Source organism: Scyliorhinus torazame, chromosome 17 (assembly GCF_047496885.1).
Source record: "Scyliorhinus torazame isolate Kashiwa2021f chromosome 17, sScyTor2.1, whole genome shotgun sequence".
Taxonomy (NCBI): domain Eukaryota; kingdom Metazoa; phylum Chordata; class Chondrichthyes; order Carcharhiniformes; family Scyliorhinidae; genus Scyliorhinus; species Scyliorhinus torazame.
Genome location: NC_092723.1, coordinates 135,894,584 through 135,914,649, shown reverse-complemented (window position 1 = coordinate 135,914,649; position 20,066 = coordinate 135,894,584). Strand labels below are relative to the sequence as shown.

General features: G+C 44.8%; 1 protein-coding gene and 1 pseudogene across 6 annotated transcripts in view; both read left to right on the top strand.

The window, feature by feature from the left end:
• The window catches only part of arhgap17a (Rho GTPase activating protein 17a), a 169,255-nt gene that overhangs the window by 11,028 nt on the left and 138,161 nt on the right, over nt 1-20,066 (top strand). The gene's annotated exons all lie outside the window — the stretch shown is intronic.
• On the top strand, nt 18,100-18,592 carry LOC140394540 (nuclear cap-binding protein subunit 2 pseudogene; annotated as a pseudogene).

Sequence of the window (20,066 nt, the reverse complement as noted above, 5' to 3'; positions counted from 1 at the left end):
CCAATTAGTGATGGGCAACAAATGCTGGCTTATCCAGCAACATCCGCACCACATGAAACTTTTTAAAAAAAAAAGTTTTTGATGAGGTAACAGATTGGTGACGGACATGCAGTTAATGTTGCATTTATTTTAAAAAGGTTTTTGATCCATTTTGTCTGGAAAGATCAGCAGAGGTAGATAATACAAGCTAAATGGTACATTTGAAAGGAATATAAGGAGAGAGAGACATGGGGATGCTTCTGTTGGATAACCAAATATGCAAAGTCAACAAATTTGGGGGCAAATTAAAAAAGCAGCTCCAGAAAGGGATACTGCATCAAAGTAAACCAGAATCTCAAATGAAATTTAAAACATTGAAACAAAATGTGATTAAAGGAGTCAATAATACTGCAGCTGCAAGAGTAGGTTAGAGGCTGGTAATTCTGCAGAGGGTAAGTTGCCTTCTGTCTCCTCAGGGTGCACTTTCACTGCCTCCAAGGCGGCCAGGTCGATGGGGACCCAACGCCCACCTGCTCGGCATAGTGTCCCTTGCGCAGCAGCTTGTGGATGCGGCTGATGGGAAATGAGACCGGTCCTGGAGAAGCGGGTCTTGACTTGGCATGCCCTTTGCCTCCGGTTTTACCGCAACCCGACACATTGCTGCTGTCAAAAACATCACTGATCCAGTTTTTGCTGAATTAATTCATGTATATTCCTCTTTCTTTGCACAGTTAGATCACTTAATGTCAGCAATTACTTTAAATGGAAGTATTGTGGGGAAAGAAACTTGAAATTAGCAGAACAAACTCAAAGAACGTTGGAGTGTGCTAATTGCTTGTAATTAATTTTTCAAAGGGGCAGCAGATGTGAGACTTATTTCCTATAAGTTACTTTGTGCCCAGTAGTCAGAATATTCATTTTAGATACAGAGCATGTGAGATTTATTTAAATATTCCAGGTTAAAATATTTGATATATAGTATGTATACAATCTTTGGTATTTGTGTTATCTCAAAAATTCAACACGACACGAATACAGCAGGTAATGTTGCTGCATAACTGCATCACCGAACAAAGTAGCCACGAAGGAGCCCCCTGAAAACCACAAAGTAGCCCTGGAGAAATTAATACAAAGAACCTTTAAAACTTTTTGACCCCTTGCTAAACCTAGATAAAATACTAGTTCAGTCCCAGATAGAGAATTTTGCCCCCATTCTGGGTATCAGGTTAGGAAGGAGAATAAAGCTTTAGAGAGGGAGAGAAGACATTTACTGGAATGATTCTGGCATTGGTTGATTAGTTACATGGATAAACCGGTGAAGTTTGGAGCGGTGAAGGTTCAGATGAGATTTGATAGAGGTGTTTACAATCATCAAGGTTCAGATCAAGGAAATAAAGAAATAACTTTTTGACGTTTAATGGTTTGATAACCAGCGAGCACAGATTTAAGGTGATTGAGAAAATAACTCGAGGCAACATGAGGAAAAGTTCTTGAATGTAGCAATTGATTAGGGTTCAAAATATATTGCTTGATAGAGTGGTGGATACAGATTCAATAATATTTTAAATAATAAAAGGAGAAAAAAATTACAGGCATATTGGGAAAGAGCGGGAGGTTGGGACTGAACAGGATTGCTCTTTGAAGGAACTAGTGCAGATCTGATGGGCTGTCTTGGATACCATAGTGCCCTCTAATTCTTTAACAGTTGAAGGGAGATACCAGTCAAACTTGTGGATTCTGAGCATATGCATTTTGCAGAAGTTCCCATCATGCTTTGTAGGCTTCTGAATTGAAGTAGCAGATTATTACTCCTCATTGTTTGTGAAATTGTTTGCAACTGCCCCTTGATTATACTGTACTCTTGCAAATATTAATGAAACCTTCTCCAATTCTATAATCTCTAAATGTTCACTTTCACGTGCTGCCAACATGAATTCTGTCACCAGTAATTAGTCGCCACCATATGTTTCTTCAATACACTCTCCTTGACCCCTGTTCCTGTTACTTCTGCAGTTTCTCAATGCTTTCATATTCCAGTTTTAACTGATCTTCTCAAACGACTCATTACTCTCTACAATTCCTGACCCAAACAGCAATTAAATTCCATAACCCTCCTTAGAAGCATTTTCCATTTTACTCACAATTGAACTCTGATTCCCATCTTTGTTTACTTAATAATTAGTGTTCATGACTTTGAAGGAATGCACAGTTCTACCCTATTAGCATATGTGGACTTGGTGCACGGGAGGAGTTTTTATTGAAACTGCATTGTACTGCTGTCATAGTTAGTTAATGGTGGCTTGAGTCACTGTCCGTACGGAGTCTGCATGTTCTCCCTGTGTCTGCGTGGGTTTCCTCCGGGTGCTCTGGTTTCCTCCCACCAGTCCCGAAAGATGTGCGGTTAGGTAATTTGGACATTCTGAATTCTCCCTCTTGTGTACCTGAACAGGTGCCGGAATGTGGCAACTAGGGGCTTTTCACTATGACTTCACTGCAGTGTTAATGTAAGCCTATTTGTGACAATAAATATTATTATTATATAATTATTATGTTTCACAATCATTTTTATTGTGAAATTGGTGTTGCATTTGCACTTTATAATTGGATATTGTAATCTGCCATTAGTAGAGGAAAAACAACAAGTCTGTCCTGTCACTGCTATTCCGAGTTTTTTATGTTGATGTCCTACATACAATATTGCGATCTGGTATTTATGGCATTTAATAGTTGGTGTATAAAAATATTGCCTATTTTTGTTACTGAAGTTCACTGTTTTAATCAGCATGTTGACACTATTTGCTTCAACTGTCATCAGGTTCAGTTGTTAACTAGACAGGTCAGTAGCCAGCGCTATAAACTGCCGAGTGTATTGTCGTGATATCATGGTTGTGTTATAATTCACCGACTGACCACTAGGAGTCTCATTAGTATATAAGTGCATGTTAGAGTCAGGTGTCCTCTGACTGATTAGGGAGCTGGGAAAGAGGTTGCTTGTGTGTATTCACACCGTTATTCATCTGTTGTTTTGTATATATTTGACCACAGTTAATATTAATAAATTGTTCATAGCTTTAGCTAAAAGTATTCTTGTAATATAAATCAGGACATTCAACAAGAACATTACATGTACTATTTTCAGTGATTCTTTATACCTGCAGTATTTAGTTAATTAATGGACACTTCCACCCATGGTGGCAGTGCTGTGTGTTATTGTTTAATATAGTAACCTGCTTCTCTTGGGATGATTTCCACTTAAAGCATATCAAAGTTAAAATAACATGAGAGGAAAAAATTGCCCCACAAGAAATGTGAACAGGAGTCGACCATATAGTACTTTAAGCTGCTTTGCCAATCAATAAGATCATCACTGATTTGCTTTTGGCCTCCATTCTACGTCTGTTCCCCATGACCCTTGACTCCCTTATAAGTTCAAACAATCTGTCTATCTCAGCCTTGAATATATCCAGCGACTCGGCCTTTAAACCTCTCTGGGATAGATAGAGAATTCCAAAGGTTCACAACGTTCTGAGAGAAGAAACTCATACTCATCTCTGTTTTAAATGAGTGATGCCTTATTCTGAATCAAGCCTCCTCGTTCTAAGTTCCTCCATGAGAGAGAACATTCTCTCCGTATCTATCCTGTCAGGCTTTCTTTCAATAACCTCTCATTCTTCAACATTCTTGTGGCGGGGAAGAGGCTTGGTTCTATTCACAGTTATAGATTGTAGATCGCTTGCAAGTCTTCTGCCAGTTTTATCACTTCCTTTCCAGGAAGCAGTGCTTTTATTGGGGGTTCAGGTTCACATCCAGTGATTAACTCTCTACTACCATAACCACTTCCCTATAGTGGACTATTCAAGAATGTACCCAACTTGACCTGATGATGTTGCCTTTATTTGAGAGTCACTAGAGTGTGAAAGCTGACCAATTTTTTTAAAATTCACTGACCCATACAAAGCCAATTTCATCATCCCACTACTCCTCTGATCAGCAAACTTAGCATAAACTAGGACTCAAAAGCAGGGATCTTTGGCTCTATCATGGTACTTGACTTTCTAGTTAGTTTTGAAGAGAAAGCCCCCCCTGCCAAAAGGCCACCGGATGCAACGAGATCTCCATTAATTCGGTGGGACTGCAATATCTGCTGGGCAGGAAGAGTCATAGAAATCCTGGTGATAATGTTAGGTATTTTAGAAATTATGTGATTTGAAATTTTTCCGTATTATCATAGAATTTACAGTGCAGAAGGAGGCCATTCGGCCCATCGAGTCTGCACCGGCTCTTGGAAAGAGCACCCTACCCAAGGTCAACACCTCCACCCTATCCCCATAACCCAGTAACCCCATCCAACACTGAGGGCAATTTATCATGGTCAATCCACCTAACCTGCACATCTTTGGACTGTGGGAGGAAACCGGAGCACCCGGAGGAAACCCACGCAGACACGGGGAGGATCTGCAGACTTGGCATAGACAGTGATCCAAGCCGGAATCGAACCTGGGACCCTGGAGCTGTGAAGCAATTGTGCTATCCACAATGCTACCGTGCTGCCCGCACGGTAGCATTATGGAGGGCTGGCTGAACCAACAGTTTGGTATTGTACACTACATGTTATTTATTTCTCTCTGTTTATTAAGTTAAATAAACCAGACTTCCAGGTGTGGCAATGACCAGCTGAGTCACACGTTTCGGCACCTCCCGTTGGAACGGACTTTTGGGCTCTTAATAGGAGCCCCAACGGCAATTTAAACGGCCAAAAACACTGTGCGGTAAACCAGAAGGGAATCTCCCCGGACACGCATGGAAAAAGGAGAGGATAGCAGCCGGATTGCAGAAGATCCTCTGGAGCAGTGGCAAGGAAGGGAAGCTCGAAGCAAGATGGCGTCGGAAGGTGGCCGTTTGTTATGGGGCCCGGAGCAACAAGAATTCCTGCGGTGCTGTGTGGAAGAGCTGAAGAAGGAGTTGAAGAAGGAAGTGTTGGCCCCGATATTACAGGCGATTGAAGGGCTAAAGGAGGAGCAGAGGACCCAGGAGCTGGAGCTTTGGGTCGTGAAGGCAAAGACTGCTGAAAACGAGGATGAAATACAGGGCCTGGTGGTGAAGGCAGAGACGCACGAGGCACAGCATAAAAAAGGTGTGTGGAGACGTTGGAAGTACTGGAGAATAACTCGAGGAGGAAGAATTTAAGAGTCCTGGGTCTTCCCGAAGGCGCAGAGGGGGCGGAAGTCGGGACATATGTGAGCACTATGCTTCACTCGCTAATGGGATCGGAGGCCCCGACGGGCCCTTTGGAGGTGGAGGGAGCCTATCGAGTTCTGGCGCGAAGACCAAAAGCTGGAGAAATATCTCGAGCTATAGTGGTGAGGTTTCTCCGCTACAATGACAGAGAGACGGTCCTCAGGTGGGCGAAGAAAACTCGGAGCTGTAGGTGGGAGAACGCGGTGATCCGCGTATACCAGGATTGGAGTGTGGAGGTGGCGAGAAGGAGGGCAAGTTTTAATCGGGCTAAGGCGGTGCTTCACAAAAAGAAGGTTCAATTTGGAATGTTGCAATCGGCGAGACTGTGGGTCACACACCAAGGGAAGCACCACTACTTTGAGACGGCAGAAGAGGCGTGGACATTCATTGTGGACGAGAAGCTGGAATAGTCTGGCGAGAGAAAGAGCTTCTGGGACAAAGTGGTGGGGTGATTATGTGGGGCGAGGAAGGGGAGGGGTGGGGGGGGTGGAGATGATTTTTCAATTTGTTAATTCTATGATCCTGTAACTTTTCTAACTTTTCTCTCTCCCCCATGTTGGGCGGGGGCGGGGTGTGTATGAGGAACTGTGGGCGCCGGTGAGACGGGAAGGAGAAGGGAAATGCGCCATTAGGGGCAGGGCCGAGTGGGAAACGCGGGCTTTGCTCCCACGCTATGGTAATTGTGGCGGGAACAGGGACACAGGAAGGAGGGGACCTCGCACAGTGGGGGCCGAGGGCAAGGGGGGAAAGCCGAGGTCAGCCAGAGTTCGCTGACTTCTGGGAGCAACATGGGGGGTGCAACTACGCTAGAGTGGGATCTAGCGGAGGGGGGGGGGGGGTGGTTAACTGGGTTGCTGCTGCTAAGGAGAAGGGGGAGCTGTTATGGGACGGGGTGGTCGAGACGGGGGCGGGCACCGTCGGTGGGATATACAGGTACGTGGGAACCGGGTGAGGAGCTGGATTAAAAAAGGGGATGGCTAGTCGACAAGGGGGGGGGGGGTAAAGAGCCCCCCAACCCGGCTGATCACGTGGAACGTGAGAGGGCTGAACGGGCCGATTAAAAGGGCACGGGTACTCACACACCTAAAGAAATTAAAGGCAGATGTGGTTATGTTGCAGGAGACGCACCTGAAACTGACAGACCAGATCAGATTACGTAAAGGATGGGTGGGGCAGGTGTTTCATTCGGGTTTAGATGCGAAGAATAGGGGGGTGGCTATCTTAGTGGGGAAACGGGTACTGTTTGAGGCAAAGACCATGGTGGCGGATAGTGGGGGCAGATATGTGATGGTGAGTGGCAGATTGCAAGGGGAGGTGGTGGTTCTGGTGAACGTATACGCCCCTACCTGGGATGATGCAAATTTTATGAGGCGTATGTTGGGACGTATCCCGGACCTGGAGGCGGGAAAGTTGGTAATGGGGGGGAGACTTCAATACGGTGCTTGATCCAGGGCTGGACCGGTCGAGGTCCAGGACCGGGAGGAGGCCGGCAGTGGCCAGGGTGCTCAAGGACTTCATGGAGCAGATTGGAGGAGTAGACCCCTGGAGATTTATTAGGCCTAGGAGTAAGGGGTTCTCATTTTTCTCCCATGTTCACAAGGTATACTCACGGATAGACTTTTTTGTCTTGGGAAGGGCACTGATTCCGAAGGTGACAGGGACGGAGTATACGGCCATAGCCATTTCGGACCACGCTCCACATTGGGTAGACCTGGAGGTAGGAGAGGAAAAAGAACAGCACCCACTCTGTAGAATGGATATGGGCTTCTTGGCGGATGAGGGGGTATGTCTAAGGGTGAGGGGGTGTATCGAAAGGTACTTGGAGCTTAATGACAACGGAGAGGTTCAGGTGGGAGTGGTCTGGGAGGCGTTGAAGGTGGTGGTCAGAGGGGAACTGATATCCATAAGGGCACATAAAGGGAAGCAAGAGGGTAAAGAAAGGGAGCGATTGTTGAGAGAACTTCTGAGGGTGGACAGGCAATATGCAGAGGCACCGGAGGAGGGACTGTACAGGGAAAGACAAAGGTTACATGTGGAATTTGACCTGCTGACCACAGGTAAGGCAGAGGCACAGTGGAGGAGGGCACAGGGTGTACAGTATGAGTATGGAGAGAAGGGCGAGTTGGCTACTGGCCCACCAATTGAGGAAGCGGGGAGCGGTGAGGGAGATAGGTGGGGTGAGAGATGAGGAGGGAGAGATGGAACGGGGAGCGGAGAGAATGAACGGGGTGTTCAAGGCATTCTATGAGAGGTTATATAAGGCTCAGCCCTCGGAAGGGAAGGAGGGAATGATGTGTTTCCTGGATCAGCTGGAATTCCCGAAGGTGGAGGAGCAGGAGAGGGCGGGACTGGGAGCACAGATTGAGATGGAGGAGGTCGTAAAGGGGATTGGGAGCATGCAGGCGGGGAAGGCCCCGGGACTGGATGGATTTCCGGTGGAATTTTATAGGAAATATATGGGCCTACTGGCCCCGCTTTTGACGAGAACCTTTAATGAGGCCAGGGAAAGGGGGAAGTTGCCCCCGACTATGTCTGAGGCGACGCTATCGCTACTTTTGAAGAAGGAAAAAGACCCGCTGCAGTGTGGGTCCTACAGGCCCATTTCCCTTTTAAACGTAGATGCTAAGCTCCTGGCCAAGGTGATGGCGACGAGGATTGAGGACTGTGTCCCGGGGGCGGTCCACGAGGATCAAACTGGGTTTCGTTAAGGGGAGACAGCTGAACACGAACACATGGAGGCTGCTAGGGGTGATGATGATGCCCCCACCAGAGGGGGAGGCGGAGATAATGGTGGCGATGGACGCCGAGAAAGCATTCGACAGAGTGGAGTGGGACTATCTGTGGGAAGTGTTGAGGAGATTTGGTTTTGGAGAAGGGTTTATTGGATGGGTACAGCTGCTAGATAGGGCCCCGGTGGCAAGTGTGGTCACGAACAGGCAGAGGTCTGACTACTTCCGTCTTTATAGAGGGACGAGACAGGGGTGTCCCCTGTCTCCGTTACTGTTTGCATTGGCAATTGAGCCCCTGGCCATAGCACTGAGGGGCTCCAGGAAGTGGAGGGGAGTACTCAGGGGAGGAGAAGAACACCGGGTATCATTGTATGCAGATGATTTATTGCTGTATGTTGCGGACCCAGTGGAGGGTATGCCTGAGATAATGCAGACACTCAGGGAGTTTGGGGAATTCTCGGGGTACAAATTGAATATGGGGAAGAGTGAGTTGTTTGTGGTGCATCCGGGGGAGCAGAGCAGGGAAATAGATGATTTACCGCTGAGGGAGGTAACAAGAGATTTCCGGAACTTAGGGATTCAGATAGCCAGGAGTTGGGGAACCTTACATAGGCTTAATCTAACACGATTGGTGGAACAGATGGAGGAGGATTTTAAGAGATGGGACATGGTGCCCCTGTCACTGGTGGGTAGGGTGCAGGCGGTCAAAATGGTAGTCCTCCCGAGGTTCCTTTTTGTGTTTCAGTGCCTCCCGATGATGGTCACGAAGACTTTTTTCAAGAAAATCGAGAAAAGTGTCATGAGTTTTGTGTGGGCTGGGAAGACCCCGAGAGTGAGGAGGGAGTTTTTGCAGCGTAGCAGGGATGGGATGGGGGGGGGGGGCTGGCACTACCGAGCTTAAGTGAGTACTCCTGGGCCACCAATATCTCAATGGTGTGTAAGTGGATGGGAGAAGGGGAGGGAGCGGCGTGGAAGAGATTGGAGATGGCGTCCTGCAAAGGAACCAGCCTACAAGCACTGGCGACGGCGCCGTTGCCGTTCTCCCCGAAGAAATACACCACAAGTCCAGTGGTGGTGGCAACACTGAAAATTTGGGGGCAGTGGAGCCGGCATAGGGGAAGGACGGGAGCCTTCGAGAAGAAATAATCATAGGTTTGTCCCAGGGAGAATAGATGGGGGATTTGGAGCATGGCAGAGAGCTGGGATTGTGCAACTGAGAGATCTGTTCTTAGACGGGACGTTTGCGAGTCTGGGAGCGCTGACGGAAAAATATGGGTTGCCCAAAGGGAATGCATTTCGGTACATGCAGCTGAGGGCTTTTGCGAGGCAACAGGTGAGGGAATTCCCGCAGCTCCCGACGCAGGAGATTCAGGATAGAGTGATCTCAGGGACATGGGTGGGGGATGGTAGGGTGCCGGATATATACAGGGAAATGAGGGACGAGGGGGAGATCATGGTGGATGAGCTGAAGGGAAAATGGGAAGAAGAGCTGGGGGAAGAGATTGAAGAGGGGCTGTGGCAGATGCCCTACGTAGGGTAAACTCTTCGTCCTCGTGCGCCAGGCTAAGCCTGATACAATTCAAGGTTTTGCACAGGGCACATATGACCGGAGCAAGGCTCAGTAAATTTTTTGGGGTAGAGGATAGGTGTGGGAGATGCGCGAGAGGCCCAGCAAACCACACCCACATGTTTTGGTCATGCCCGGCACTGCAGGGGTTCTGGGTGGGGGTGGCGAATGTGCTTTCAAAGGTGGTGGGGGTCCGGGTCGAGCCAAGCTGGGGGTTGGCTATGTTTGGGGTTGCAGAAGAGCCGGGAGTGCAGGAGGCGAGAGAGTCTGATGTTTTGGTCTTTGCGTCCCTAGTAGCCCGGCGAAGGATATTGCTTATGTGGAAGGAAGCCAAACCCCCGGGTGTGGAGACCTGGATAAACGACATGGCAGGGTTTATAAAACTAGAACGGATAAAGTTTGTATTAAGGGGTTTGGCTCAAGGGTTCACCAGGCGGTGGCAACCGTTCATTAACTACCTTGCAGAACGATAAAGGAAATGGGAAGGTAACAGCAGCAACCCAGGGGGGAAGGGGGGGTGGGCTCGGGTGTTTTTGTATAGATATTTGTACTTGGCTATGTATATTGGACTGTTTGATTTTATTATTTGGGAGAGTTATTATTTTTGTTATGGCAGTTGCCATTTAGTTTATATTTTATTTATTTTTTTAAAACGGTCACTTATTTATATCGTTTTATTGTTGTAAAAAGGGAAAAACCTTTGTATTTTGTTTGGCTGAAAAATTTGAATAAAATATATATATTTTTTAAAAGTTAAATAAACCCAGATTATTGTCTCCTGGTCAACACATGATCGAGTCAAGCTGCATGTCTGCTGCTCATTGTTATCAGACTTCCAATACTCAACATTTTAACTAGGGGAATGTATTGTGTCTACTTCACTTAACTATTAAACAATTGGAATTTACATGTCTGGCAGTTAAAGGCAAAGTGTGTTATGAATCATAAGCTCTCGCAAGTGTTCAACACACACAGTTTTGACATTTTGGTTAAAACAGTACATCTGACTGACTGAGGTGGGTTAATTCTTGAAGATGAGCAATCTCCTACATGCTCACCCTGAGACGGTAGAACATGGTGTCATTACAGCATACAAGGAGACAACTTGTTCATCAAGTCCATGCAGGCTCTTTGTAGAGCAATTCAATCAGTCCCATTCCTCCACATTATATGTAGCCCTATAAGTTTATTTCCCTCAAATGCTCATTGAATTTTCTTTTGAAAAAACTCTATCTGTGCATCCACCTTGTAGTCAGTGAGTTCCAGTCATTTCCACTTAGTGCATCAAAAGATTCCCATTCCCCTGTATCTTTTCCTAGACCTTTTCCAAGATATTTAAGCGATGTGGATTGTTAAACAATGGGGAGAGATTTTCTTTGTCTACCTTATCTAAACAGTCATAATCTTGTATACATCTATCAGATCTCCTCCCCTCAATTTCTTTTGCTCCAAAATACAATGATTTATTGTGAGTGCGAGCTATACTCTTATGTACATTTCAAAATTGCCCCTGGCCATTGTGCATATTAATGTTTTGCATGCACCTATTTCTGGTTCTTTGCCTGCCCCAACTCATTTATTGCTGAAAACCTCATTTCTGAGTTTGTTACTTCTTGGCTTGATTGTTGCCAGCCAGGAGAGTATTGACTAATACGTTTCAACTTCATAAACCTGAATTTATAAAAAATCTTTAAAATATTAATTGGCATCACCTCAGGAAGGATATATTGACCTTAAGTGTGTGTAGATTTACCATCAGGATTTTCAGATCCCTCCATGTCCTCCACTCTGTAATCTCCTTCAGTGCTATAATCCTCTGAGAGCTTTAATCTTCAATTCTGGTTTCTTGTGCATCATTATTTTAAATGTTTTATCTTTGGCAGCTGTACCTTCTGCTGCCCAGGCCCTGAGAATTGAAATTCCCTCCCTAAGCCTCCCCCTTTAAGATACTTGTTAAAACTAAAAGCTTTTGGTTACCTATCCTAATGTCTCCTCCTGTGACTTTCAAGCAAATGCTCCTGTGAGTGTTGGGATGTTTTGCTACGATAAAAGTGCAAAATAAATGGAAGTTGTTGTTTACCTTGATCCTTTCCTTGCAGGAGAGCTGACATTTTGGACTCGGCAAAGGAATGCTGAACTCATAAACCAGATGACGATTCCGGTCTAGGGTGGGGATTGACTTCCTGTTCAGCTCTGGTTGCTGATTACTGCATTGATGTATTTTAAAAGTTCACAGTTTATGATGAAAAGCACTTAATTTGCTTCAACCCCCTTCACCCTTTCTGAGGAAGACACATGGGGAAACCAAGTGAGACTGGAACATCAGACAGGAAGTATTCAACTGTTCAAAGTTTTTTGTTCAGGCCGTTCCATCTTCCCCTCAAGCATCAATTCCCTTCCTAGTTTGCTTGAGTAGTCTTCAGAGACTAAGAACCTGCTGAGAAACAAAATGGAGCAATTTTGATCCTTCAGAACTGCATGGCTACTTAGCTCAGTTGATAGGTTGGTGTGAAAAGGTTGCACACTCAACACTTGATCTAATCTAGGCTGATGTTCCAGTACACTACTGTGGGAGTGTTGTATTGTTGGAGGTAAAGGCTCTTCCATCCAGTCCTTCAGATGGGAATGTGTTTCTTCAGATGTGACATTTGACCACTATCACCTGCCAGTTACTGTCAATCAGATTGCCTTTGTTTGAAATATTTTTGAGACATTCCAATGTGATAATGTGCCGTATAAGTGCGATTCGATTTCAAAAATGCAAGTCCAAGCAACTGATCCCCATTTTAAAATTATGGCAAGATTTGGAGATGCCGACTTCATAGCATTGATACTCCCACCAAAATGTCTTTGGTTTATATAGAAGTGTGGCAGTCCTACCTTCATTCTTAGAAATTAAATGAAAGCATCACTTTTTACTAAACTGTTCATTTGGGCGAATCCTGGCATTGGCTCCCTTGCTGTCTATTAAATATGGCAGGGTGAAATTTGCAAACGTAAGAAAGAATAAGAAAAACCACTGAGCTGATGAAACTTACCCTGATGGAGGAGATAGAAGAAGGCAGCCTAAATACAAACATACGGAGTAGGAGTAAGCCATTCAGCCCCTTGAGCCTGCTCCACCATTTAATAAGATCATAGCTGATCTAATTTTAACCTCAACCCCACAGGTTCTGAGTGGTCTGGCATGCTTAAAATTAGATAAATCTCCCGGACCAGATGAAATGTATCCCAGGCTGTTGAGTGAGGCAAGGGAGGAAATGGCAGGAACATTGGCAATAATTTTCAATTTCTCTCTGGCATTGGACGGGTGCCGGAGATCTGGAGGATAGCCAATGTGGTACCATTATTCAAGAAGCAAGGAAGGGATAAACCAGGAAACTACCGGCCAGACAGTCTAACATTAGCAGTGGGGAAACTATTGGAAGCAATTCTGAGAGACCGAATTAATCTGCATTTGGAAAGGCAGGGATAAATCAAAAAAAGTCAGCATTGTTTTGTTAAGGGGAGGTCATGTCTGACCAACTTTATTGAATTTCCCGAAGCGTGGTATATTGGCGGGACCCTGCAGATGCTGCGACAACGGAGGAACGGACATCGCACGACAATCGCTAGGCAGGAATGTTCCCTTCCAGTCGGAGAACCTATCAGCAGTCAAGGGCATTCAGCCTCTGATCTCCGGGTAAGCGTTCTCCAAGGCGGCCTTTAGGACGCACGACAACGCAAAATCGCTGAGCAGAAACTTATAGCCAAGCTCCGCACACATGAGTACGGCCTCAACCGGGACCTTGGATTCATGTCGCATTACATTCATCTGGCCTGGGCTTGCGAAATCCTACCAACTGTCCTGGCTTCAGACAATTAACACCTCTTTAACCAAGGGTAACCCCTATCTCTGGATATGTAAACACTTAATTAACTGCAAATACTCTCATTCTAAGCATTGTCTTGCATCTTTGAATTTGTCTGTATATATGTTTCTGGAGCATACCTCATTCACCTGAGGAAGGAGCAGTGCTCCGAAAGCTAGTGTTTGAAACAAACCTGTTGGACTTTAACCTGGCGTTGTAAGACTTCTTACTGTACTTTATTAGCCGAGGCATAGAGTCTTAAGAGCAAGGAGGTTTTGCTGGAACTGTATAAAACATTGTTTAGGCTACAGCTAGAGTGTTGTGTGTATTTCTGGAATCCACATTATTGGAAGGTTGTGATAGCACTGGAAAGGCTGCAGAGGAGTTTACCAGGATGTTGCCCGGGCTTGAGAGAGGGAGATTGGATAGACTAGGGTTGGCTTCCTTGGAGCTGAGGAGACTGAAGGGGAACATGAAGGGCATAGATAGATAGGAAGAAACATTTTCTCTTTGATGAGGGATCGATAACCAGGAGGCATCGATTTAAGGTAAAGGGCAGGAGCTTTAGAGGTTCTGAGAAAAATAGTTTTCACCCAGAGGGTGATGGGAGTTTGGAACTTACTACGTGAAAGGGTGGTGGAAGCAGAGACCCTCATAGCATTTAAGAAGTATTTAGGTGCGCACTTGCAATGCCAAGGCATACAAGGATATGGGCCAAGTGCTGGAAAATGGGATTAGTATAGTTAAGTGGTTATCTTTGACCAGTGCAAACATGAGGGGCTGAAGGGCCTTTTCGAACAAAGAACAAAGAAAATTACAGCACAGGAACAGGCCCTTCGGCCCTCCAAGCCTGCACCGACCATGCTGCCCGTCTGAACTTAAATCCCATACCCCTATCTCAATCAGACTGCCTTTGTTTGAAATATTTTTGAAACATTCTATTGTGAGACCATATCCCTCTATTCCCATCCTATTCATGTATTTGTCAAGACGCCCCTTAAAAGTCACTATCGTATCTGCTTCCACTATCTCCCTCGGCAGCGAGTTCCAGGCTCCCAACACCCTCTGTATAACCTCGCACCTTAAACCTATGCCCCCTAGTAATTGACTCTTCCACCCTGGAAAAAAGTGTCTGACTATCCACTCTGTCCATGGCCCTCATAATCTTGTAGACTTCTCTCAGGTCTCCCCTCAACTTCCGTTGTTCCAGTGAGAACAAACCAAGTTTATTCAACCTCTCCTCATAGCTAATGCTCTCCATACCAAGCAATATCCTGGTAAATCTTTTCTGTACCCTCTCCAAAGCCTAACCAGGTTCTTTCAAGCTGCATCATGACTTGCCAATTTTTAAACTCTGTGTTCTGGCTGGTGAAGGCAAGCATGCCTTATGCTTTCTTGACTACCTTCTCCACTTGCGTTGTCACTTTCAGTGACCTGTGTACCTGTACTCCCAGATCCCTCTGCCTGTCAATACTCTTGAGGGTTCTGCCATTTTCCTAACATTTCCCATCTGAATTAGACCTCCCAAAATGCATTCCCTCACATTTGTCCGGATTAAACTCCATCTGCCATCTCTCCACCCAAGTCTCCAACCGATCTATATCCTGCTGTATCCTCTGACGGTCCTCATAGCTATCCGCAGTTCCACCAACCTTTCTGTCATCCGTAAACTTACTAATCAAATCAGTTACATTTTCCACCAAACCTTTATCTCCATATATGTACTGATCCCTGAGGAACACCACTAGTCACAGCCCTCTATTCAGAAAGGCACCCTTCCACTGCTACCCTCTGACTTCTATGACCGAGCCAGTTCTGTATCCATCTGCCAGCTCATCTCTGATCCCATGCGACTTCACCTTCTGTACCAGTCTGCCATGAAGGACCTTGTCAAAGGCCTTACTGAAGTCCATATTGACAACATCCACTGCCCTACCCTCATCCATCATCTTCATCACTTCCTCAAAAAACTCTGTGCTCTAGACCTTTATGACTATGAATATAGCACTGAGGAAGGTTGGCATTATTTGGGCTGAAAATTCTTTAGGGGCATGCAAATCACAGAACAAACAGGAATAGGCCATTCAGTACCCTGAGCTGTCCTGCCATTTAATGAGATCATGGCTGACCTGCGGCCTAACTCCATCTACCATATGGGCTTGGCCCACATCCCTTAATATCTTTGCTTAACAAACATCTACATCTCAGATTTACTCCACTCCCTCCTCTCTGCAGTGAAAAATAATTAGTATCTTAGATATTTCATAGGTCTGCATATGCAGAGCTGTATTGGTTGGGAAAAGGGGAAGAAAAGTTCCATCAAGAGCATCTTTTACAACTATTCCTGTCATTACTGTATCAGCATTCACCATCCTGAAATATGATCCTTGACTAATCCTGAGTTAGACTGATGGAAAGTGACTGTTCAATGGTTCTGCCATTTGCCCAACTCCTAGTACCTTGCAACCATTTTAGATGTTCAATATTTTTGTTCGCCCATTATCTGAAAAGTATTACTTTTTTACTGTTGACATTTTCTGCAATTTGACTGCAATTCTTTTTACTTTGCTAATTAATCTTTAATTTTATTTATATTTTTCCCAATCCCTCCTCTCCACTTTTTCATTGAATTTTGAGTGCTGTCTGTTTATCATTCCTGTTTGAATTCTTATTTAAAGGGGAAGGGCAGCTCAGGAAACGTAATTTATTTTATTGACAAATTAGGATTCTGTATTTTGAACAAATGTCAAACAGACTCTTGAATCTGGTCTCCCTCCATGGTGGCTGTTTAACTAAAGTAATTGATGACAAGTGTCTCCCATTCTTCCAGAGTAACTTCATAGGATCAGTGGGTTGTGCCCATGAATCACTCGGGGACTTGTCAACCCAAGGAAACCATGCCACTGCCTGGAAATGCAGAGTATCAACTATGTCTAATAAACACTGACATCGTTTAGTTGGTCAAATTATTTGGGTTTTGTTAGGACTTTGCTTATCTTAACATATATTTTTGTCTGATTGGAGCATATATTAGTTTCTTCTGTTGAACGTGCTCTTAAATGGACATCTTCAGCACTGGGGCACTCAGTGTCACCTTCATTAGTCTATCAAAATAGACCCACAAAGCAGCATGGTTTCCTGGGGCCAAGCACCTTCTCACTCAGCCTTGTCCCCAGTTGTAGTGCCTTTCATTTTCTTTGGAGATGTGTTTGGATGAATGAGGAAACTTGCTTTTGGTGTCACTGATCAACTTAGGAGGGGAGGACCCTGAATTATGGGTCTGCATGCTGAATGAAAATTGAAATTTGTTTTAAATAAATCCAATCTTATTTTCATAAATTACAAACTTTCCTATAAAATGAGTATTCTAAATATTAAAAAAAGGCTTTCTCTTTAACTGCTATAGCCTCTAATAGTTTTTGTGAATGTTTTCCACTTTTCTAATGGTAGATATTGTGGTCATTTTTGGGTTCTGATCAAATCTGCCACATCAAGAACCTCCTATTACTGTAAAGTAACAATCTTTGTCCCTATTGGAATATTGATTTGTTTAATATTTTGGCTTTTGAGTGAATGGCATTCTAAATTCCTGGGGTGCTCTGCATTTTGTTTCAGTTCTGCTGAACAAGATGCAACTAATACTTGTAATGACATCAGGCCTCTGGATTCTTGAATATTCATCATTGTACAGTGTAATCTTAACGATATGCTGCATACATGCAGGTAGATATTTGAATTATTTCTGGCTTCTTGAATTCATTCTGTGGCGACTTCCTATTCTTTTGCGGATATGATTTTGTACTCCTCAAATCTGAAGCCATCTGTTGAGAAAGGAACACTTTGCTGCCCAGAGTTGATGTCAGGACTCCTTGGTCAAATGCCGTAAGCAGTATAGCTTAGAAGTAATGATCCCTCTGATTTCCATCAAACGCTTGTATGTTGCTTACAGTATGTATTAGATGCAGAATAAAATTACCTCTACGCTGTACCGTTAAGGAGTCCATGGTCAATTAGAGTACAAGTTTGCTCCTTCTACACTACAGCAACATTGTACCATACAATTTCAGATGAACATTCCCTCGTGCAGTGTACTTTAAAAATAAATTCACTGAATATCCCTCTGGAATCTTGAATATTCTGTGCTGTACAATTTTGTTCTCCAGGAGCAAGGCCGCTTAAAGTTGTTTCCAGGATGTTTACATTTGAATAAAATATGGGCCCCCAGTCCTGCAACACATCAAATCTCTCTCTCTCTCTCTCTTTCTCTCTTTTCAAATGTCCTCCTTGGTCAAGCTTTTGATCCTTCAGCCTTCTATCTCCATTTGACTTGACCATATTTTATCTGCTATTGCTTCTGCGAAGCATCTTGGGGCACTTTACTACAGCAACTGTTTATGTAGGTCCTTCAAAGTAATGAAGTGTCCAAAGGCACTTCCCAGGAGCGACCTAAGGCGATGTTAGGTCTAATCACCAAGAGCTTGGCCAAATAATTTTCAAGTAGTGCTTGAGAGAAGGGTTTCTCAAACTGTGGGTCGTGACCTGTAGGTGGGTCGCAGAGCGATTGGTCGTGGCATTCCCGATCGCAGGCAAAGCGGCCAATGGCCACGGACATTTTTTAAGAATGCCAGCCGCGACAGGCTTTTGAAGTTGAGAATGCTGGCCACGAGGGCTTCTGGTCACGTGCAGGTGATTTCCTTGCTCCGGTGCTGAGCGCCAGGCTCTCTTCTCCTCCGCCATGTCTATGGCGCTGAATGCCCTCAGCAGTAACTCTGACATACAGCTGAGACAATATTGAGACCAGAACTTAAGGGAAGCTGACATGAGCAAGAGAAATTACTGAGATACGGCTGCACTCTCAATGTTGGGAATCTATTATTTTGCACTACCGAGGAACAGATCTATGAACTCTTGTCAAAAAGCAGTGATGTGGACAAAATCAAGAAAACGTCATGCGGATTCTGTTTTGCAGAATATTACACACATACTGATGCTGAACAGTGCATGAGATGTAATAATGGAACACGTTTGGAAGATCGAATTATCAAAATAGATTGGGATGTAGGCTTTAAAGAAAGCACAGTTTGGGCGAGGGTAATTGGGGGTCAGTTACATGATGAATAAAGGACAGAAATGGCGCGGGCAGAGATGGATTTGGAAAATTGGACCAGATGCAGAGTCCTAGAAACAAGATAAATTTTAGACATTCACCAGCTGTACATTTGAGATAATAAAGCTAGAATCTTCATAGAAACCTGAGTTTGAAGAATGCAGCTGAACTGTTGAATACCTATAGCATTGTGTTGTTCATTCTTTCATCGGCCCAATTAACTCTTTTTCACAGTTTCAAAAAAGAAGCGCCAAGTTTCTGAGGTGCAATCATTGTGTCCAATTTTGGTTCCTTCTAAGGTTGTAATTTTTTCCACTGCTAATAAAAACAGAATAAAAACCTGAAAAAAAAAATGCTGGTCTTGACTGGGTTTTAAATGCTAATGATGCAGTCTTCCTGCCAGAAGTGGTGGCAGAGAGCAGGTCTTGCGCCCAGCAGTTACACTGATGTCACGTGCCCTGCACGTTCGTGCTTTTGACGTAAAATCATGACGGAGATTCCTCCATTTTCTAGCTGCGAGCAAACAAGGCAACAAGACTGTGAAGAAATGAAAATGGGTCATTTTGTTATAAGGACGAGAGAGCCAGAGACACAAACAGGCCAGGATCTCAAAAGTGAATCTGCTGGAGGGAGCTGCAAAGGAGAGTCCACAGCAGGATAAAGCAATGCTGGTGTGAACTGTATTCTGAGCTCCAGTGCCTCTTTGTGAACAGCCTACTAGGAAGAAACTGAAATCGGGAAGAAAGCAGTGTAAAGATGATTTCTTGAGTAATGGCTTTGTTAATTTGTTAAGTCAGGATGCAAAGCCCATGTGTGTTATATGCAGAGAAGTACTGGCATGTTAAAATTTAAAATCCTCAAAACTTCAAAGGCATGGCGAGTGTGAGGGCAAACCACTTAGAACATAGAACATTACAGTGCAGTACAGGCCCTTCGGCCCTCGATGTTGCGGTGACCTGTGAAACCACTCGTATGCCCATCTACTCTATTCCCTTATCGTCCATATGTCTATCCAATGACCATTTGAATACCCTTAGTGTTGGCGAGTCCACTACTGTTGCAGGCAGGGCATTCCACACCCTTACTACTCTCTGAGTAAAGAACCTACCTCTGACATCTGTCCTATATCTATCTCCCCTCAATTTAAAGCTATGTCCCCTCGTGCTAGACATCACCATCCGAGGAAGAAGGCTCTCACTGTCTACCCGATCCAATCCTCTGATCATCTTGTATGCCTCTATTAAGTCTCCTCTTAACCTTCTCTCAAACGAAAACAGCCTCAAGTCCCTCAGCCTTTCCTCATAAGATCTTCCCTCCATACCAGGCAACATTCTGGTAAATCTCCTCTGCACCCTTTCCAATGCTTCCACATCCTTCCTGTAATGCGGCGACCAGAATTGCACGCAATACTCCAAATGCGGCCGCACCAGAGTTTTGTACAGCTGCAGCATGACCTCATGGCTCCGAAACTCAATCCCTCTACCAATAAAAGCTAACACACCGTATGCCTTCTTAACAACCCTCTCAACCTGAGTGGCAACTTTCAGGGATCTATGTACATGGACACCGAGATATCTCTGCTCATCCACACTGCC